The sequence below is a fragment of the Chinchilla lanigera genome, unplaced genomic scaffold (genome assembly GCF_000276665.1).
Source record: "Chinchilla lanigera isolate Chin_1 unplaced genomic scaffold, ChiLan1.0 scaffold00003, whole genome shotgun sequence".
In the NCBI taxonomy this organism is placed as follows: domain Eukaryota; kingdom Metazoa; phylum Chordata; class Mammalia; order Rodentia; family Chinchillidae; genus Chinchilla; species Chinchilla lanigera.
In genome coordinates, this window is record NW_004955404.1 from 1,803,490 (window position 1) to 1,826,850 (window position 23,361).

Consider the following 23,361-nt stretch of genomic DNA (forward strand, 5'->3'; position numbering starts at 1 on the left):
CATGGATTTCTGTAAGGGACAGAGCAGAGGGAGAGGCTGTTCCCAAGAAGGCAGCAGCTGCAACCACGCTACTTTTGAGGCAACCACATAACACTGCTATCTAAGGGAAGAGTTCACTTCCAAGCAATAACTTCTGAAAAACTATAGCAAGGAGCCAGTACATACAGAAGCTTTCTGAGAGGGATCACTAATATTATTTAAAGCCCAAAAGTAGCAAGCTTATCCCTTAACTTCCACATATGACTTCCTACACGTTTTACACCCAGGGTACACCCAATGACACCAAGAACACACAAAGCTTTTCTCATGATGTAGCCCAGGCTGGCCTGGAACTCATGCCACCAAGCCTGGGGCATGTGGTAGGAGCGGCAAATGCCCAAGAGCTGTGGATCTCGTTTCTTTACATCTCATCACTCACCTGAAAACCACAGGGCCTCCACCTGGACCACGGATGGGCACAGGTAAGTGCACGCTGGGCCCCAGCACCCCAGGTCTGAGCGCTCAGCCTCTGCTGCCGTTCACCAGTGCTCCCTCCACACCACGTGCAGGCAGAGCACCCGTGTGTAGTGCTCGCAACAGGGCACGGGTGGAGGTAAGGGTGACGCCCCATGCTACTCATGTGGGCTGCTCCTGTCCCTGTCCCCCAGAGACTCACACCGCTGAGAAGGAAAAGATGAGTCGGCCCCTAACAAGCAGACTCGCTGTGCAGGCTGGCAAGTGTTCCAGTGCAGCCCGGGTGGTGGCCTGGGATGGGGGACTGTGCACACGTGCATCAGTGCCCCTCACACAAGGAAGACAAAGCACATCTCGGGCAACAGACCTGACGAGAGCTGGGGCAGGAGCCTGGCTCTCCCCAGGGCTCAGCTGCCAGTGACACGAGTGACACAGGCCAGTCCGTGTGGGGAGCCAGTCTCTCTGCCACAGGGGAGGACTCAGACACCAGGGGCTGTGGCCCATGTCCTCATGGCCCCAGAGCACAGCACCAAGAGCAACCGAGCAGGCAGCTCAGGTCATCTCCACAGCTCAGCAATGATCACTTTGCCCTGATTCAGCCCCCATGCACACCCCAAATTTAATAAAAAGTCTTACCTGCTGTCACCTTATTTAGGGTCACTAAGGAGCTGAGGACCTTGTTAAAGTTCTGCCCCTGGTACAAATCATTTGCCTCAAACGTCTGAAAGGAAAAATCAAACAAGCAAAATTAGTGCCGAGTCTCCACTAGGTACAGGACAGACAGGGCCCCCGGTGACATGAGATATAGGTGTGTGGTCCCTGGCAGGCAGCCAAGAGCAAAGGCAAGGCCTCCAGAAGGGGCAGTGGGAGGGGCGTGCAGCGGGGGCTCCCTCAAGCAGGCTTGCCCCAGCTTAAACAGGAAGCTTGCTGCCTCCTCCTTGCCGGGCCAGGCCCAGCCAGGGTTTCCTGGTCAGGTGCCACAGACACTCCTTCCTGGCACTGACAAGGAGATGAATGCAGCCCACTCCAAAGCACAGGAAAACACAGGGCTATGCGTGGATGGAGAGGACCCAGAGGAGGGCCAGGATGGGAGCCACACCAGCAGCCCCGCCCACTCACACTGTCCAGAGACCAAGCGGTTGGGGTGGGCAGGCGGTCAGGTAGGCAGGCTGGAGGACTACACACCACCCACCTAGAGCTGGGAAGCAGCACAGGAGCTCACCCAGATGCAGGCAGCTCTCTGTGTGTGCGCGCACACACATGCGTGTACTCACACACGTGTGTGTACTCACAGGGTGTGATGAAACATGCACAGCTCTTTCCAAATACTGGCGAAAGACTACATGCCACTTGTAATCACCTAATAAACTCACACAAAAGTAATTTAACCATCCACTACTCCATTCTAGAAAAAATGAAGTCAGTCTCAGAGGTTAAAAAAAAAAAAAACTATTAATAGACACCAAATTCATAGCATGCTTCATGCTTTCTCTCAGTACTGCAGAATGGGTCATGGGAGGGGAGGGGATGTGTGGGTGCAGCCCCTGCCCTGCACCCACCACCCCACCACCACCACCACCCCAGGTCTCCCAGCAGAGCCTGCCAGGAACTCTCCCACTTCCTGCCTCCCCGCCCACCTCCTTCCTTCCCGGCTTACTCATCTTACTTCCTGAAGCAGACCAGCCTGGACATGTAACCGAGCCCCCAACTGGGTCCCCAAAATATGTGTCACCAAGGTAAGTCCATGGTGGACGTCTACATGCCACCCTGGAGTGCAGCGACAGACTATGTCTCTGCCAACACTCAACAAATACGAGCCAGGTGTGTGCTGGGGGGCGGGGGATCCCAACCACCACCACCACCCCCGCCACCCACTGCAGCACTCAACATCACTGTGAGTTTAATGCCAAGAGACGCTAAGTAGTCAGGTGTGACAGGGCACTCAAGTAATCCCAGCACTCTGAGAGGCTGAGGGAGGAGGATTTCAAGTCAGGCCTAGCATGGGCAACTTTTACTTAATGAGGTCTGCCTCTAGATAGATGAGACAGATGACAGATGAGAGATGACAGATGATAGATAGACAGACAGACGAGACAGACAGACATAGATGGATAAACAGGTAGGCTAGGTAGGTAGGTAGACAGGTGAAGGCCCTGTGTTCACTCTCTTTGTTACCAAAAAAACAAAAACTTTAAAAATACCTCCAATTAAAAAATAATAAAAATAATAAAAATAAAAATAAAAATACCTCCAATTAATGATCTTCTGCCTACAATTTCTGAAATAATGAGATAAAAACCAGTTCTGAGGTATTTGCTCACACCTGAATAAAGAAAAGATGACTAAGACCTGGAAAGTGACCTCAACACAGAGGCCCAACGGTGCTGAAAGCACAGCTCAGTCACTGTTTGAAGTTCACACAAAAGGATCCACGCGTACACACTCAGGTCTCTCTCTCCCTCTCTCTCTCCTCTCTCTCCCTCTCTCTCTGTCTCTCACTCTCTCTTTTCTCCCCACTCCCAAAGAGGGTCCCAGGAGCCAGAAGCCCAGAAAGCACTCATCGGAACAGAGGCTTCAGAACCACCTCAGGACTGGGAGTCAGATGTGTGACTTAGGAGGAAACCTAGCTCAAATGGGAGCCCCAACTAGGCTGACCAACCACGCTCACTTTTATGTGGTAAATATGGGCTATGCTGCAGCTTTTTAAAAGACTGGGCTGGTGGCAAACACCTGTAACCCCAGCACTTGGGAGGCTGAGGCAGGAGAATCCAAGTCAGAGCCAGCCTGGGCAACTCAGAAACTTAGGGAGACCCTGTCACTAAACAAAAGCATTAAAACAGGTTCAGGGTAGAGCTCTGCGTAAAGCCCTGGGTTCACTACCCAGTATGTGGGGAAACAGTATCAACATTAACAGGCTCAGCTTCCTTACACGCAAACTCTCAAGTCCCCAAAGCGTGAAATGCTCAGGCAGGCAACCTGATGTCCCTGAGTGCTACGGTCTAATTCTACAGCCTGGAAGAGTCTAATACACATAAACACATAAATGGCCACTGACCTTCATGGCGGCGAGGCGGCGAGGCACAGACCCAGAACACAGGATGTGCAAATGGGGAGGCTTCCTGTTATTCCAGGGCTAGGCAGCTCTCCGCCTCGGAGACCAGGAAGCACCTGACCGGCTGCGCCCGCCCACCCCCCCCATGGGCCTTGGTGTGACATCACACGCCATGGCCCACAGGGAAAAACTAGGCAGAGGAGATGACACGAACTGTCACAGAGGCCCAGGCCACTTCCCAAAGGCATTATCTGGACTGTTCCAGGAATGGAAAAGTGTTCAACAAAAACCAGCAACAGAAGCCTTTGTAGGGTACAAGAGCTCATGAGGGAGGAGGCAGAAAGCCTCTACCAGGAAACACACAGATGCACCCGTGTGTGCAGCCGTTACGAGGGCCTTCTGCCCACACTGCGGAGGGCTCCCAGATGAGGAAGCAGCAGGAGAGGGAGAAGGGCCCCCTCCCCTGTCCCCAGCCTTTCTGCGGTGGCATCAGGAGCTGCAGTGCAGGTTCCTGGGGATGCTAGGACAGCATAACACTCAAGCCACCTCCCACCACAGCAAGGTCTCCAAGGCGGACCCGGAATGGAGACCGTGCCCCTCTCTCACATGGCCAGGTGTACACGCTCCTCACGCCAGGAACTGGGCAGCCACGGGCACAGAGAAGGACACAATCAACAGCAGAGCCCACCCCAGTGGAAACTCACCCATACTTTGCATGGAGTGAGTTAAATGTGCCACAGAATAATCTGCTATTTCCAAAATACAAGCATTTACCAGTCTTTCCACCAAGAAGTGCATGATGCTGAACTCACTGCTTATGGCTTGTTTTTCATAGTTTTCTTCCAATACTTTACTTTCAGTGGTGCAGAAGGAAATACAACAAACACCAAAGCACAGAGAAACCACGGAGGAAGAGAACCTGTCTTCAGGAGGACACAGAAGCTCTTTCTCAAAGGCCTGGCGTCTCTGAGCAGCCAGGACAAGCAGGCAAAACGGGCACGTGAGAGCAGGGATGAGAGGCACTGCCCCAGGAGCTCCGCTGCTCAGCCTCACGATGGGGACATGGGTCAGGATGAGCCCAGTGTACATGCACCCAGTGCCCACCAAGGCCTCGTATCCCCCACAGGCTGCTCTTTGGCCTGGCCCCAGGGCCCAGGGACCCCTCCCAGCTAACACAGGCCCAGACAGTGTGCCTCCCGTGGGGTAGGCACAGCTTCGCAAGGGGCATCACTTCACAAGGCCACTTTCAATGTCATCTTCAGACCACTGACAGAGACACAGCTCATCTCCAAGAACAACAGGAGGAACAAGACACTAAGTGAAGCCCTTAGATCATCTAGGAACAGACTAGTTTAGCACAGGAAGGTGCTGCAGCAGGAAATGCACCACCACCACTACCCCCACAGCCAGTACACTTCAGTTTCTTAGTTGCCCAGATAACAGTTCCTGTTTCAGTTCCAGTTGCTCCTGTCTCTTAGAAACAGCTGGTCACTATGATGCACACTGTATAAACCAATCCCCAGCTGACAAGCTGTTCTGCCTCTGTACTCCTGCTTGCTTATCTCATGTAAGTCCTAGACGACCAGAGATTGGGGCCTGATATTCTGGGAGTGATCCAATCAGTGCCAGTGAACGTGAACAAATCTGCCTGAAATCCTAGTGTCATTTCAGTGTTTCTGCTTGCTTACTGCAGTGCAAGTTAGTATGACTTCAAAATAAAACTATTCCAATGAACACTGTCACTCCCTGACGAGCGAGCTTTCCCTCCCACCCCAGATCCGAAATGCAACCTCCAGGGGCTATGCTCCAGGAATCTCCAGGAGGAAACACAACCATCCATGAGCTGGTCAGGGCAACATGCTGTCCACCAGCAGCTGGGAACCCTGGACAGGGAGGATGGAGGGCTAGCAGAGCAGGAAGCGCATCTCCCCCAAGGCCTCTGGGCACCGGGGTAGGTCATCTGGTCCACAAACAGCTCACTTTAACTAAGCCTGGGGGACTCAAGCAACCACATCTGCTGCCCACAGTTCTGTTGGCATCGTAGGCCACTGAAGACATGCGACTCAGCAGGGCTGAGGGAGGGCCGAGTGTCAGCAGTACCAGCATTAGACAAAGGCGTGCAAATGAGTCACACAGCTCCTTCTCAGGCATTCACACCCTCCCGCCAACTGCTGGCGACTCCAGCAGCCCAGCCCCCCTCACCACGCTGCTGCACCCACCTCGCAGCCCAGACCACAGTGCAGGCAGCGAGGCTCACACTTCAGCATACCCACACAGCACAGCCCACGCCAGGAAGGGCCAGAGAGGGCACATGGGGGACGCAGAGCCCAGGAGCCTCTGTCCTCTTCCCTGTGCCCCTCCTCCCTTCCAGAGCAGGGGACAGGGGCCAAGACTGTCCCAATTCACACTCCGAGGGCCGCCATCCACTCAGCTCCCCAGGGGGTTTATGGCAAAGCTATTTTGTTTTTGTTTTTTTTTTTTTGTTTTTTTTTTGGATTTTTCTCCGGTACCGGGAACCGAACTCACGGCCTTGCACTTGCCAGGCAGGTGCTTTTGCCGCTGAGCTAAGTCCCCAGCCCCGGCAAAGCTATTTTGGACACAACAAATTGTTATTTTGGCAGAGTTCTGGAGTGTGGCTCAGAAAGCTTAAAAATATAATTTTGTCCTATCACATCATCAAATGGAATCTGTGATTTTAGAACAAGAGCGAGTAAAAATGAATCGTAACGAAGTGGTGCTATTTAAGTTTAATGCAAATGGCCCATACTGTAGAGGATGTGTGAGAGCAGAAATCCAGCCCTGCCTTTTCATCTCCCTGGCATCTGTAAATTTTGTACTCAATTCCTCCTACGCCTCCCTAGGGATCAGATTAAGGTTTGACAAGGGTTCTAGCAATGACGGCACTTTGCCCTCCGAGCCCCCAAACTGTATTTCAGATTAAACTAAGAATCAAGTCTTCTTCAACTCTGCGGTTGCACAGTGACACCCCAAACACTAAGCAGGGAACACACATTCTAAAAGAAACCACCAGTGTGACTGCTGGCTTCCAGGGAGGGGAACCCCACAGCGGCAGAGAGTACTGGAGACCAGCCCTCCTAGCACCGCAGCCTTCAGAATGGCACGCTCAGGGTGGGGAGGATGGGAAGGCCGACCTGCCAGGAACCACGGAGGACACGGTCCAGCCAGGACATGCAGTTCAGTCTGCTGCTGACTTCCACCTAGGGACAGTGTGACACCACTGACAAAGGCACAGTCACAGGCACCAGGGGCAGTGGAGCCCCACATGGGCCATGCGGGCATCCCAGAGAGCACCCTCAAATGCCACACAGAGCTGCCTGCAGAGGGACCACACCACTCAGGCTAACAACAGGAAAGGGAAGGTACCTAGAGCTGTAGAGTCAGCGGGAGTGTTACACCAACTTCCCAACCCTGAGCAAGCAGCTAAAGACTGCAAACACACTAACCTCCCGCCCAAAGTACCAGGCGCTAGGAAGACTGGCAAGGAGGGACTCCCTGCAGTGCCAGGGCAAGCAGAGACCACACACATACACCTAAGGTCTCAGGACCCTTGCAAGGTCAGCAAGCAGACAGCTCTGAATAGCTAAGGGAGCTGCAGCCACCTCTCGAGAAGGTTCCACAGCCCCAGGAGGGATTGAGCAGTCCCTGACACCCTTTGCGCTCACACAAGGGCCAAGTCCCAGGTCCATCCCTCAAGGAGGGGCTGCCCACACTGGATCCCAACAAGACACGAGCCTGATTGCCCCAGACTCCCAGGGCACATGCTGAGGAAGAAAAGGAACAGACTTCTACCCACAGTGACATTCTCCTGAAACTGTCTGGAGAGCAGTGTGGGAAAACACCCAGGAGCGCACTGCACGCCCCAAAGCCCCAGAGCCCCACGCCCTCCATCAGCTCTCCCTGCCTGTTGCCGGCTGCCAGCTGCCCATCCACACCACAACAGGGGCTCCAACACCAGCCAAAGGCCTTCTGCTCATAAAGCGGGGCAGCCCGGCCAGGTGAAACCAGAGGACAAGACAGCAGAGTTCTGAAGCGAGAACAGCCTAGCAGCCTCAGCCAGGAGTCCAGCACCACATGTCAGCAGGAGGAGCATGCCGGGCAGAGGCAGACCAGCCACACGCTGTACTCACAACAGCGCTGTGGCGGCAGCTTCTCAGGCTGAACTTCCATGTCACACGTCCCCAGGCAGGCACCAGAGCAGAAGGCTAGTGAGCACAGACCCGATGGCCCAAGAGAAGCCTGCCCCTCCAGCCAGCCACAGGCCCTGGAAGGCACAGCCGGGAAGCCCTGACGGTAACGCTCTGGTCCAGCAGCCCCTCAAAGGGCAGCCCCGCAGCCCCGCAGCCCAGCTAGGCCCAGGGGACGCCCAGACATTGCCCTGGCCTGCAGCACCTCACCACCAGGCCACATCCTTCACATGAGGAAGCTACAATGGTATGTCCAGAAAGACAGGCTTCTAGTCTAACTGCTAAAGTACAGAAAACATCAAGTACAACCAGCAGAAACTGTGACACAGAAAGGGATGCAGGAAAGGCAGAAGACAAGGCAAGCACACAAAGTTCCTTCCCACGGGGCATGGTGGCCCAGGTGTGTAACCCTAGGACTCAGAAAGCTGAGGCAGAAAATCGACATGGGTTTGAGGCTACATACTGAGTTCAAGGCCAGTCTGAACTACACAGCTAGCCTCGTTTCAAACAGACAGACAGACAGACAGACAAAAACCTAAGCTCCTCCTCTTCCTGCAGCCCTACAGGATCTGTGTGGAAAGGAAAGGGCTGTACAGGTACAAACGCAGCCACACATTTCAATGACCACAAGAAGCCATCCCAGCACTTGATAAACCACTGCACTCTGCACACACTACTCTCACCTGAAGGCCTGAGAAGTCCAAGATGAGCTTTCAAGATAGGAAAGTATAGCATGGCAGGTGGCCCTGGAGACAAGAGGGGGGTGATGCCACCAAAACCTGTCAGGGCCAGGACACATGCCGGTGCCAGGACAAACCAGCCAGGAAAAAGAGAGCCTGTGACCAAGGCCTGCGTGGGGAGCCTGCTCACTTCACAACAGGTCAGGTGTCAGCACTCACCCAACTGCTACGAGGCCCCAAGCTCCAGAGTCCCCACTCTGCATGTCTCTCGCCTCAGCCCCGACAGCCTCCCTGGTGCCCAATGCTAGGCCATGAGCCGCCCTGCAGAGCCCTTACCACTCACTGGCTTCCCTGTTCCCTGTGAGGGCTGGGTCCCTAGCAGCCAGCCCAGCTTCTCTTAAGCAAAAACGAAGGGCGCGTTAGAAAGTACCCAGGCACCTACTGGCCAGGCCAACCCTCCCTTCAGAGCCCATCACACCTCATCAGTGCTGAGTCCCTCTGAGCACCCGAGGCCTGCTCCTCACAGACCAAGAGCACTCCTGGCTGCAACCTCCCTTCCCTACCACTCCAAGATTAAACTACAAAGATGGGAAAGGAACCACATGGTCAGCCTGTGCCACAACAGCATGGTGGACATCTTGTAAGGTAGAGCTAGTCAGCCTCCGCAGTAGTCCTGGGCTCCAGCTGCAGGTCGGGGACTAGAGGCTGCACCCAGGGTCTCCTCAGTCCCACAGCCATCCAAGGCCCACCCTGTCCTCCGTCCATCAGCCACACATGCTTCTGCTTCCACCACAGCATCTCCTCACACATACCTGCAAGTACACGGCAGGACCCAGAGCTCAGGGGAAGCTCAGATCCTCCTCAGCCCACACAGGGCAGTCATCGAACCTGGACATGTTGCTGGTTATGGTCAGCTAGTCCAAGGTCAGCAGCCAGTCATGCAGCGACAGGCGTCCCACAGAGGTGTGTGTCCCTCATGCCTCTTCCAAGGCGGCACTGCTCCCCAAGGCATCCGTTCATCCTCCTCCCTGACCACACCCTGCCATGTCCCTCCCCTTGCACACTGACAGCTCTGCCCCATGCCAGGCCACACCACAGAGCTCCACCCGCCCACTGCCCCGCTGAAGAAGCAGACTGACCAGTGTCGCCTGGAGAAGCACAGCTGAGCTCCCTCTCACCGTGAAACCCAAACCACATGCTCCAGCTTTTCAGAACACAGCCTACCCAAAACTGCTCTGGCCAACGGCCCGGTGCTGCCTCTCCGGAGGCTCAAGTCCTGCACATAGGGAGATTGCTGCTCCGCATCACCTCTGAACAAAGACTCCAACCAGATGCCGGCAGCGGGGGGAGGGACATTCCCAGGTCTGGGCTTTGCAAAGGGCTATATACTTGACCCTGAGACAACTTGAAATTTCTTAAAATCACCCCTACCCCAAAGCGGTCTTGTCCTGGTCTGACCAGAGCCCAAACACTTGACCATGACCCAAAACAAAACACATTTTCCACTGCAACCAGAACACAAACAGTCCACAAGGTACCACGGCAACAAGGATGGCAGAGTAGGACTCACACACTCGCACTGCCAGGGACTGTACTCCCAAGCCCCTTACTGATTGGTTCCATGTTGAAAACCAACACTTTGTCAGTCACATGTCCTAGGCTGTAATCTCCTTCCACCCTGGGACACAAGTTCTACATATCCCCTCTACAAACATGCGAAGATTCACTGCACTCCATGCCCCCCCACACCTACCTCTCTCACAATCGGTGTGGCCACGCCCCCGGGCAGGGTTCACCTGTGATGCCAGTTCAGAAGTCTGGCCTCACTGTAAACCTGTGCTCCAACATCAGCTCCCCCACCTCAGATGCCACACGTGCCACGCTGGCCATGTCTGTACCCCAGCTTCCACTTCTACCTGTGTATGGGGGTGGCTGACAATGGCGATGCTGGTACTGAGGGTGACACCGGTGCAGCAGCCAGCACTACTGAGCTGCTGGTGGACACTTTCAAAAACTGCCATTACATTTCCACCGCTACTGAATTTCCAACACTTCGGCACATGCAGTCTGTCTGTACTGGTTCCTTCCTCACCAACGAACTTTTTCTACTCAAATCCACATCTCAAGTGGATAAAACTCAGCTCACAGCTCCAGTATGAGTCAGAGACTGAGTTCTGCTTGGTAATGCAAAGCAATACAGGGCTCCAAAGTGGCTGTCCGCCACGGTAACAGACGGTCACAGACGGTCACACCTCCTCCTCTCCCACATTCCAAAACACAAAGCTTTCTGGTGGGGGTACCCAGCTCCACCCATCACAGACCCTTAATGTCCACAGCCTTAAGCCGCAAAGGCAGACTTGCAGAGACAGGCCTGAGTACCATGTGGTGGCCACCAAAACGAGCGGTACCTCAGGGCTAGCAAGAGGTTCGGGACAGGACCGGCACAGGCCTTAGGAGATCGCCGTGGGTTACTCACTCAATGCCAAGAGGTACCCACTGACAAAGAGCCCAGGCCAGCTCTCACACCGCAGTGGTGGAGTAAGCTGGCACTGGGCACCTTCTGAACAAGGCAGTGAGCAGCAAGGACACAGCCCATGAAGAAGTGCAGCAGGAAACACTTACCCTGAATCCAGCCTCAGCCAGACTGACATGCTCTGCAAGACACACGCCTGGACTCTTGCAAAATTCAGTCATGAATGACAAATGGGAGGATCTGTTCTGTGTAGAGACAAAGCAAACGTAATGCAGGATCCTTGTTCAGATCCTACGAGGGTCCCTTAAGGATCACTGGAAACCTGAACAGAGACTGACATCAGTATCATTAAAGCAGCCCTCACTGTCTCGGGTGTGGCCACAGCATCCTCCTTTAAGCTCCACACAGGGAGTATTGAGATCTTAGGTACAATGTGGTCTGTAACAGGGCTATGCTTTAATGATCAGCAAAACAATTAATCTGGGTGTGTAGAAACTCAGAGAAGAAACACAAGACCAGCGTCAGCCCCAGGAGCCAGGAAACGCACATGGGCCACACTCGTCTGCCAACTGATCTGCTCAAATTTTCAGTATTTAAAAAAACTCTGGAGAGCACAGCTGATGGGCTCTCTCCAGCGCCCACTTATCAGCCACCACCTCTCCCAGAGCCTCATCTCAGTGATCAGTCCTCACTCGGGACCTCCCCAGCTCAGCACCAAGGGACAGTGGCAATCCTGCGACCCTGCCAGCCCTACCTCTCACGGTTCCCACACCCCAAGCCTGAGGGCACCCACCACCACTACAGCAAGCTACTGTCCCCTGGGAGGAAGTAGGAAAGCAACGGACCCTGGGATTCACACTGAGTCACTTCAGGAACGAAGGGCCAGTCGATTTCTCTAAACTATCAGAAAAATATGCCCCATGCACACTGATGTACTTTCAGACACAAACACAGGCTCTGGATGGGGAAGCTATTTCAAGCATACTAAGGACAGATTTTATACCAGTGCGGTGTGGGAGGACTGGGTTTTGACTTCCTCCCTGGGAGCTGATCCTAGGGCTGGTTCCCAGGACAGCAAGGAGCTCAGAGCCAAGCGCCCGAAGGCCAAGACCTGCCAAACAGAGGGAGAGGATGGTCCCTTCCTACAGAGGACCTGGGGTGTTCTTGATCTGTTTAAAATTCGATGACTAAGAGACTGTCAAAGAAACCTGTTCCACTCAACTGAGGAAAGGCAGCCAGGCCTGTGTGTTGCTCAGGGGGCTGGAAAAGAAAAAGGAAGGCGGGGAGACAGGAAGCAAACAAAGCGGAGGAGGCGGGCAGGCACGGTGCTGAGTGACTGCAGGACCTGGTGGCCCTACCAGACATGAGCTGATGCTTTTCCTGCTCCCCGCACAGTCCTGACTGCTGTGTCTCACCCACAGGCCTTAGCCAGGAAACGAGAATCCCTTCAAGAAAGGCCCCACCTACTACCCAGCCAGCCCGGGACACCCTTGCTCACAGCCAAGTACAACCCGCCTGGGGACTCAACACAGCCAGGACAGCGCTTGTGGGAAACAGCTGCCTGTACCCAGCCAGACCCCTAACTCCCAGGCCAGGCCAGGCCTTCGCAGCCACGTCCAGGACTCACAGGGACCGGCTGCACAGGCTGATGGCCTCTCCTAAGGAGGCAGCTGTGTGCCATGGCACAGGGCCTCCTGCTCCCTGAAGCTCTGGGGGCCCCGTCCAGACATTCAAGCCCACAGCCTTCTCCCTCACCTGGGTAGCTGGCCTGAGCTCAGCTGGGCCCCTCCAGGGTAGGGAACAAAGGTGTCACTGCAGTCACAAGTGCCACCCTCCCCACTCTCCAGAGCCCCACGCAGGGATCACACAAGGCCCTGAAAAGGCTCTGAGCATCTTCCTGACACAACAGTCCCAGCGCTGAGCACGGTAGCAAGGGAAGGGGTGATGCAGACGTGTGCCCCACCCCACGGCTGCCCTCCGGGGCCTCCCAGCATCCTGCATCCCAGCACAGGGACATTTGCCAGGCATGGCCTCTGACCCAGCTCCAGGCCCTCTGACTCAACCAGGCTGCTACAGCGGTCTCTGGACCTCAGACACCATCCAGTGCACTCTGCCATCCACAAGCCAGCACCAGTTAGCGGCCAGCCAGACCAGCCAGGCCAGCCAGGCCAGCCACCCAAAGGCCACGCAGACTCTCAAGCTGACCCTGCCCTGTCAAGAGAGCAGCACCTGCTGACATGAGGCCCGTGTTCCCACACACTCCCCATCTCAGAGGCAGGAGGTTGCTACTTCAGTCTCACCTGAGCTGAACCCAGTCAGGATGCAGCAGGTCGGGGGGGAATGAGGGTCATCAACGGTCAGCAGTGCTGAGAAAGGACAGAGGTGTGGATAGGGTAAGCGGGAGGGCACCCCGGACCCCCACCAGGCTCCGCAGGGTGTTCACCCATTCAAAGGTGCCCAATGAGTGCCTGTTCAGTGAGACTCTGCCCACACCCAGGGAGACTCCGCTCAGGCTGGGGACCCAGGCACACGAGCAGCGACACAGAGCTGAAGTGCTGCCGACAGCAGCGGGGAGCAGCAGCACCCAGGAGAGGCAGTAAGCACAGCAGACACAGTCCGAGCTTGCTGAGGGGAGACCTCTCTCCACAAAGGACAGCGGGCCACGCCTGCTCCTATGCAGCAAGCCTCGGCCACGCAGCCCAGAGCGCCTGACCCTGGCTTCCCCAGAGCCTGCAGAGGTCTCTGAGTCAATGCCTGCGACACCTGAAGAAGAACTCTACGAAGAGGGTGGGTCAGGGCTGAGACAGGACTGAGACTGTGTAGGGATGTCTCAGTCCAGGAACACAGAAGACAGAAGAGATGCCCTGCGTGAGAACCCCACCCTCCCCCACTGGACAATGACGCCATCCAGGGTCACTGTGAGCTGGCAGAACGCTGGGCCGAAGGCCATCCCACAGGTGGGAGCAAGCCATGCAGAGAAAGGAAAGAACAGGAGGCCAAGACAGGGCAAGAACCCCAAGCCTGCCTGTGTGACCAGATCCAGGACACCAATAACCACACATCAGACAGGAGGTCACAGGTCACACCAAGTCTCCAGAGACAGAATCTGCTGAGGACCCGAAACAAGTGCAGTGCGATAGCAGAGGCCCCCTGCACCACGCACTGTCTCGTGGAGGAGAACAGGAGATAGGGGCTGCGACTGCCCGGCAGTGCAGGGGCACAGCTCAGCGCATAGGCCCCATTCCACGCTTAGCACCGCAGCCGGGAGGGACAAAGCGCACACACCCATGCCTGGGCCAGCAAGGAAGCAGAGTCCAGGAATGGCAGGAAGGCAGGTCCAGGCCACTCACTGGGGAAGCTGGACAAGCCTCAGCGCCATCCTTCTGAGACCACGGAAGGCGGCCACGCACAGGGCCAGGCGAGGAAAAAAACGCCTGGACAAGGGAGGCACAACAGGCCCCCACCTTGCTGCCTGCCCCTGGGCAGTGGGGCACCAGTCTCCAGGAGCAGCAGAGAGTGCAGACCAGACTCTGCCGGCCAGTTACTGCACAGCAGAGCCTCCGACAGCACGCAGACTCCAGCAGCCCGGAGAGGAAATGTGCGCATCAACCAAAGAGGAAGCTCCACACTTCTGTTCGTGTTCTGTAGGGGACCGCTAGCTGCACACACTTCTGTGTCAGCAGGGAGAGCCAGTCCTCAGACGCCACCTCCGAGAGGCCCTCCCTGACCGCCCGAGCTGAGAGAGCCCTACACAGGACTCGCGCATTCCCACATTCATTCTTTTGTCTCCGATGGAGGAGCTACTGCGTGCCTGTGGCCACGGGCGCCAGTCTGGAAGGGACTGCTCAGTCCCCCAGGGCTCTGGTCTGCACTACCTCCTTGCAGCTGTTCCAAGTAGTGCAGAGGCTGGACTCTACACTGGCAGCCACTCTCCTGGGAGGCAGAACGGGAACCACTCTTCTGTGCACAGCCCTGTGAGGATGGAAGACAGGGCACACAAGGAACACCTGGGCATACACCCTGCTCTCGGCAAACAGCTCTGTTCCACTTTAGACGTGACCACCTCTCCTGCCTCTGCGGGACCAGACTCACCGTCCAGTCCATGGCTACCCGCTACAGCCACAAGCACCTGAAACGAGGCTGATTCCAACTCACTGTACTAGGCTGTAACAAAGACACTCGAGACTCTGAAGACTTGATGAGCAAGAGAAAGCAAAGCTTCTCATCAATACGGTCACATCATTCCTCATCGAGATCATTTTACTCAAACACTGGGTTAAACAGCATGCATTGTTAAAAATAACTGCAGCCGTGCACAGCGTGGACAGACGGGACACAAGCTTGGCCCAGCACTGAAAGGACACAGGGCGGCCTGGGACACTCCTGCCCACTGAAATTAAAACGCCAGTCCCATCCATCTTCCCGCAAATGACATGACGTCGCTCTCCTGTACAAGTGAATACTCCACTGTGTAGACAAAACACATTTTCCTGGCCCACTCATCTGCTGATGGGCACCTTGACCACCAGGAACACGCCCAGTAAACGTGGCTGTCAGGTGGCCCCAAGGCGCCTCCCCCAAGTGTGCCAAGGAGTGAAGCTAGGCAGATGGTCGCTCTACTTTTAGTTCTCCTGAGAACCTCCATACTGATTTCCATGCAGCTGTCCTAATTTACCTCCCCATCAGCCTCACCAGCACTTACTCATTCTTAGAATCTTGACGACGGCCATTCTGGCTGGGATGAGATGGAATCTCAACGCAGTTTTCATCTGCACTTCCCCACTGGCTAAAGATGAACATTTTTTCATCTCTTTTTGGACATCTGTACTTCTTTGAGACGTGTCAAATTCATTTGCCCACTGATTGATTGGCCTATCTGACTGGTATTTTTTGAGCTCTTCATATAATCTAGGTATTAACCCTGAGATGGAAGAGCAGTTGGCAAAGATGTTCTCTGACTCTGTAGACTGTCTCTTCACTCTGTTCATGACAAGCAAAAGAAGCAGTCTCAGAAAGCTAAGGACCACAGGCTTTCCCTAACACGAGGAGCTTTAGAAGCATGACGTTAGATGGGCATGTTGGTACACACCTGTAATGCCACCACTCTGGGAGGCTGAAGCAGGAGGACCACAAGTTCTAGACCAGACTGGGCAACCTGGTGACTCGGCAAGACTGTCTCAAAAAAGAAAAAGAAAAAAGTGGGGCTGGATGTGGATGCGGCCTTGGCCTCAAATACCTGGTACAAAAGAAAACATAAAAGCAGAGGGAGCTACTATTCCACAAGAGGAAGGAGGTGGATGGGACCAACATACACACGTGTGACAGCACCACAGTGAAACCCGCTATTTTGTAATTAGTAGGCACTCATAAATTTTTTTTAAAAACAAAAAGCATGAAAAAAAAAAAAAAAAAGAAAGCATGGTCTATATACACAGTGGAATACTACACAGCCTGTAAGACAGGAAATGGTGTCGTGAAAACAGGTGGACCTGGTAGATATATTACACTATTTCTATCACATCCAGCGAGAGAAAACAGAGTTCCAGCACCTAAGTAACAGCAATGACAAACACAAATTGTTTTTACACTGACTAAACATTACCGTATTTCACATGTTAAATATGCCCTTAAAATAAAAAGCAGTTACATACCTGGGAGGAAACCGGTTTTGCTTCTAAACCCTAAGCACTCAGAGAACAGCTCCTTCCTTCTCCCAAAGACCCCTTAACTAAGGAACGTCCTGGCAAAGACGAAGACGCCAACAGAAGTGCAGCCTGTTGCCAGCCCTCCTGGACCCAGGGTCACAGCACCACAGGAACTGGCTTACGGGAGTTAGCCCATGTCCACCTGCAGAGCCCAGTGGTCTGAACACAGAAGGAGGGAGCTCCCAGGGGCAGCCCAGCCCTGCACACAGATGACAGACTAGCTCTGGGCCTGTGTCCAGGAACGCAGAGGCCTGCAGCAACAAGTCTTAGCAAGTCTCCACACAAACAGCCTCCACGTTCTCATTAGACCAACAGTGTTCTTCAAGATTCATTTGGGAAAATCTCAGTCATAACCTTGGCTACAAAATCCATAAGAGAACTGAGCATTAGGTAAAGCCATATAATAAATTTTTTAAATGTCCCTTAGAAATACTCAGGGGAATCCAGACATAGTGCCACATGCCTATAATCCTAGCCTATGATCCCAGGAGGCTGAGACAGGAGAATCTCCATGAGTTTAAGACCATTTGGGGCTACCTAGTGAGTGTAAGGCCAACATGAACTATAAAGCAAGACCTCATCTCAAAAGACAGCCCCGCCCAGCCCCGGAGAGCGACCTGCACTGTTCCCCTACACCCTGCCTTTCCAGTGGCTCACCTTGGCATGTGGCCTAGGGCCCCGCCAGTGCCAGGCCAGAACCCCTGTGCCAACCCAGGGGCACTGCAGCATCTGAGGTTTCATGCTGAGTTCCTATTCTAGCAGCAGTTTCTGCAAATGCTCCTTCGCACGCCCAGCGCAGAGAACAGTGAGAGCATCACATGCACATCAGCCTGCTGGGAACCCAGAAAGGTGGCGCCAGGCTCAGCACAGGAAACGCACTGTTTACCCCCTGAGAGAGAAGACACCACAGGGAGCAGGCACAAGGAGGCATGTGGAGCAGAGCCGTCATACACTGGTCAGCAGGCCAAGCAACAGGCAGAATCCCTCCAGGGCCAGGTGCTGGCAGGTGTTCAAACCCTGTGGAGCCCACACCTGTGGCCCTGCAGTGCCCAATCAAGCTGTCTACGCTACAAAGATAATCTAAGATGAAGGCTTTGTATAGAAAATCTTCCTTAGACAAAGGACTAACACCTGGAACAAACAAAGTCTCAAATCAGACCCCCACATTTAAAGGCCCAATCCAAAAATGGGCATCTGAAAGAAATAAGATACTCAGATGAAGTACAAACAGCAAATAAAGGGCTGGGGATATAGCTCAGCGGCACAAGCCCCTGCTTGGCAAGTGCAAGGTTCTAAGTGCAATTCCTGGTACAAAAAAAAAAAAAAAAAAAAAAAAACAGCAAATGAAAAAAGGTTCAACATCACTGATCATTCAAGAAATGCAAATTAAAACAACACCGAGATTCCACCTCATTCCAGAAAGAATAGCTATCATCAAGAAACCCATCACTGACAATTGCCTGTGAGGCTGTGGGGAAAAAGCAACCCTTCTCCACTGTTGGTGGGAGTGCAGGCTGGTGCAACCACTGTGGAAACCAGTGTGGAGATTCCCCAAAAAACCAAAACTAAAGGTTCCATTCATCCCAGCTGTTCCCCTCCTACGTATCTTCCAGAAAGAGTTAAAAGCATCATACTGCAGCAATATATACATACTCACGTTCACAGCAGCACAATTTATAACAGCTAAATCTTGGAAGCAGCCCACATGCCCATCAATAGATGACTGGATAAAAAACACATTTACATACAGTGCGATAAAGACACACTTGAGTCATCTGTAGGAAAATGGACACACCTCAAGACCACAATCGTAAATGAAATAAATCCGACACACAAATTTAAATACGGCATTGTCTCTCTTCTGTGAGAAACCCAAAGGGTAAACAAGGAGCAAAGCAGAGGACAGATACTGGGAAGAACGTGTTCAAATGGGGAGGGAGCGGGGGCGGGCAGGGGAAGGGAAAGGAAACACCTGTCACAGCACTCACTGTTCACAGAAGAGCACACTTAGAATGCACCTCCACATCCAAAACTCCTACAGGCAGCCGTTAAAATCAGCAGAGGAAGAGATGATACGGGACACAGTCATGCTGCGCCAACTCAAGGTGCGTCACATGGCATCCTGCATGCTGCAGAGTCTCGGGCAGTTTCAGAGCACCTGCACTGCCTGCAGTGGGAAAGGAGTCCAGAAAGTGTCTACTAATGTGAACGCTGTTCTCTCTAGATGCTACTGTTACATGATTTTTGTCTAGTTTATTTTTTAAACTTTATATAACAAATATGCTTTACTAGGTTAAATAAAAAAACCACACAACGTGGTTCAAACCACAAGGAAAGCTGGGGACAGATAATAACAACTACTATCTACTAGCATCTCAAGCTTGCACGGTGCTCCGGGAGCTCTGTATGAACTCATCAGATCTACATGGAGAGCAGATGTCACCGTACTGTACTGTGCTGTGTTGTACTAAGCTGAGCTGCCCCCAATGTACAGGCGCCATAGTTATCACACCCGCACCATGGCTACGCCGTGCAGTCATCACACCTGTACTGCTACCACACTCCACAGTTATTTCGCCTGTGCCCTTACTACACTGTGCGTTATCACACCTGTGCTGTTATTGTACAGTTATTATACCTATACCGTTACTATACTGTACAGTTACTACACCTGTACTGCCCCCCATTGTACAAGTGGCACAGCTAGCAATAAGCAGAGGAATAGCAGCGGGGGGAGGAACTCAGGTCGCTGCCCGCTGCTGCCCCTGGAGCAGACACCTGGCACCATGGGGGAGATGGTAGCAACCCAAAACCCCAGGCAGTTCCCTGAGGGCCACAGCAGCAAGGCCAGCCACAAGTGTTCTGAGCTGCTCTCAGCACCCACCCCAAACAACAGGCCTGCTTCACCAACATACCCGACTCTCAGGAATCAGCCACCCTGACTGTCTGTGGAAAATGAGAGGCTGCCACTGCTGTAGACAAACGTCAGGGGTCTCAGGAAGCAGTGACTCCAAGCTACCAGATACAAACACAGCAGAGCAAAGACTGAACTCTCCAGTATGAACAAGTTCACCACTACTTCTAGAAGAAAAAAATAAGTTAAAATGCGACCCTGCTGCACATGGTGGTGCACACCTGTAATCTCAGCACTTGGAAGGCTGAGGCAGGAGGACTGCTGTGAGTCTGAGGCCAGCCTGGGCTACAAAGTGGGTTGAAGGCCAACCTGAACTGCATAGCCAGACCCTGTCTCAAAAAGACAAAAAATACAAAGTCAACACTCAAAAATCAATAGCATTCCTATACACAAACAACAAGCAGACTTGAGAGAGAAATTCGTGAAATCACACCTTTCAAAATAGCATCTAAAAATATGAAACACTTAGGAATCAATCTCACAAAAGAAGTAAAAGATCTATACAGTGAAAATTACAGTACTCTGAAAAGAGAGATTGAAGAGAATTTCAGAAAATGGAAAGATGTTCCTTGCTCATAGATAGGAAGATCCAACATTGTGAAAATGCCATACTCCCAAAATTATTGTACAGATTCAACGCAATCCCAATTAAAATACCATTAGTATACCTCACAGATCTAGAAAAAACATTCCTAAAATTCATCTGGAACCAGAAGAGGCCTAGAATAGCAAAAGAAATCCTGGGAAACAGAGGAAAGGTAGGAGGCATCACAATCCCTGACTTGAAATTATACTACAAAGCTACTGTGATAAAATCAGCATGGTACTGGCAAAAAAACAGACCTGAAGATCAATGGAACAGGTTAGAAGATGCAGACACAGCTACAAACACACTCAGCCACCTTATTTTTGACAAAGGGGCCAAATATGTTCACTGGAAGAAAGATAGACTCTTTAACAAATGGTGCTGGAAAAACTGGCTTTCCACATGCTGAAGACTAAAACTAGACCCATGTCTATCACCATGCACTAAAGTCAAAATGGATCAAAGTTCTAAATATCAAAACAGAAACACTATATCTACTGGAAAAGAAAGTAGGTAAAACTCTCATCAAAGACATAGGGGTAGGCAGAGAGTTCATGAACAAAAACCAAACTGCACGGGAAATACTTCAAAGAATCAACAACTGGGATCTCACCTTATTGAAACGTTTCTGCACATCAAAAGAAATCACTAACAGAGTAAAAAGAAAACCCACAAATTGGGGAAAAAATTTTATCCAACTGCCCCTCAGACAAAGGACTCCTATCTAGAACATATAAAGAATTAAAAAAAAACAGGCCCCCAAAATTCAAAGACCCAATCCAAAAATGGGCATCTGAGATAAACACACACTTCTCAGATGAAGAAATACTAATGGTGAAAAAGTACATGAAAAAATGTTCAACCTCATTAGTCATTCAAGAAATGCAAATTAAAACAACTCTGAGATTTCATCTCACCCTACAAAGAATGGCTACCATTAAGAAATCAACCAACGACATGCTGGAGAGGCTGTGGGGAAAAAGGAACACTTCTCCACTGCTGCTGGGAGTGTCAACTGGTGAAACCACGTGGAAATCAGTCTAGAGATTCCTCACAAAACTAGGATGAGAAGTTCCACTTAACCCAGCTATTCCCCTTCTGGGTATATTTCCAGAAGAATTAAAAACGTCACACCACAGCGATATATGTGCACCCATGTTTATAGCGGTGCAATTTGTCATAGCTAAATCTTGGAAACAACCCAAATGCCCATCAACTAAGGAATGGATAAAAGATATGTGGTACTTCTATACAATGGAGTATTACTCAGCTATAAAAAAGATAAACTCAAGGCTTTTATAGGTAAATGGATGCAAGAAGAGACCATACTCGTAAGTGAAATAAATCAGACCCACATGTATAAACATCATATTGTCTCCCTGGAGTAAGAACATGAAAGAGTAAATAAAACCCAAAATGTACAATAGATAATAAGAAAGGGAAAGAAATTGCTCAAAGGAAGGAACAACTGGGATGAGGGAAAGAAAAAAAGAAAATATTGAGACATTTTCTTTATATATATATATATATATACACACACACACACACACATGGATTGGTGGCATAACTGTACTGTTGGTGTCTGATGGTTTGTTGATGGGAACAGTTAATGATTGAAAATTTTTTTTAATATTTTGACCAATTTTGCATGCTTGTATCTGGTAATCTGAGCAACTTATGTGACAATAACAATTTGCAGTGTAATATCCATTGGTGAATTCCTACAACCCTGCCTAGTGACACTATGTATTGTCTCCAATGTTCTTTTAAATTATTATTTTCTTATTCCCTTTATTGATCTGATCAATCTTCTATTCTTACATCTGGTAATCTGAGCAACTTCACTGAAGACAACAATATGTAATATAACAACCATTGTTAATCTCTATCATTTGGTTTGAAACCCTATATCATTTTTAATGTCCTTGCTTTGTGTTGTCTGTAGTTTGCTATTGTTCTTTTTTTGTACTATTTTCCTTAAAATAAATAAATAAATAAATAAAGCAACCGTAACAGCCCTTCAGTGTAAAAGTCAGAACGCTTCACCCTAAACAGACTCACAGTACAGAGAACTGCTTATGTCACAGTTTTAAGCACAAATAAATAACAACAGCACTATTTCCCCTATAGATCTGCCAATTCCCGGCTTATCTATGACTAGCACACATAAACCAGTGTGCATCTGTTCACAGCAGACCTCACAGTACAGACTAGTAACATGTGTAAAGCCTCATGCACAAACCCTGTGAGGCCCCACCTCTCCAGGCAGGACGAGGGTCACTCGACAGCAGGATGGAAAAGCCCTTGAGGAAGCCCACATCCCTGGCCTCCTCCAGCTCCGTGACTACCTGCTCCTACGCCCCAGCTACTCCACAGACATAAGGGCCCACAACACGTGGAGAGAGGGTCAGGCATTAGCAGTGTCTGGCTGTATAGTGGAGGCCCCAAGAGCAGCTAATGCAGGGGACATGGTGTCCGTGCAGCTCCTCACCTGGAGAACAGGGACGTGGCTCTTCACAGTCCTGTGTGAGGTGGAGGGCAGGGCGGGCAATGGGACAGGAAAAGAACAAAGACATTTCGTGTGCGTGCACCAACTCCCCATGACGACTAGGATCACCATACTGCAAACACGAGCTAATAAAAATTAAAAACCTCACATCTGAAGAACAGTGACACCTGAACTGAAAGGGGACTCGGACAGGAGTACTCCAGGCAGAGGAACAGACCATGCACTTACTCCAATGCAGGACAGGACAGCACACATGTTCAAAGGCTTGGAAGAAACTCACTGTGGCTGCACACTGCAGGGTGATGCAACGGTGCTTGGTTTAAAGAGAAGCCACTGAGTAGATAGATGCCAGGATTTGACCTTTGAAGATCTTTTTTTACTTTTTTTTAGATTTTTTTTTAATCCTAAAAACAATAAAAATTCACCAGTGGTTCTATAACATGACTGGGTAGGCAACTGCTGAACATCACTGTGCGCCTCTGCGTGCTACTGTGCTCATCCGGGAGCCCAGCCCAGAGCCCACTCACAGAAACACACATACGCACATACTCACATACATACGTCACACAAATGCCACTTTACAACCACTTTGTGTGGTACATATTTCTTTCTTTGTGGGCAAAGATTAATGTTGCTCTAGATAAGGAGGGAGAGAACAAGGTGATAGGGAGGTTAGAAACTACTCACTTTTAAACCACATCTTGTTTTATTAATTTGACCTTGGAATTATAAATGTATTTCTTAATTGTACAATAATTTAATTTTTTTTTTTTTTTTTTTTTTT

At 51.4% G+C, this 23,361-nt stretch overlaps 1 protein-coding gene across 1 annotated transcript in view; it reads right to left on the reverse strand.

Moving 5' to 3' along the window:
* Positions 1 to 23,361, reverse strand: part of Arhgef7 (Rho guanine nucleotide exchange factor (GEF) 7) — a gene marked incomplete in the record, with an annotated part of 86,405 nt that overhangs the window by 54,439 nt on the left and 8,605 nt on the right. The window contains 1 exon segment of the mRNA XM_013515723.1: positions 1,090 to 1,174.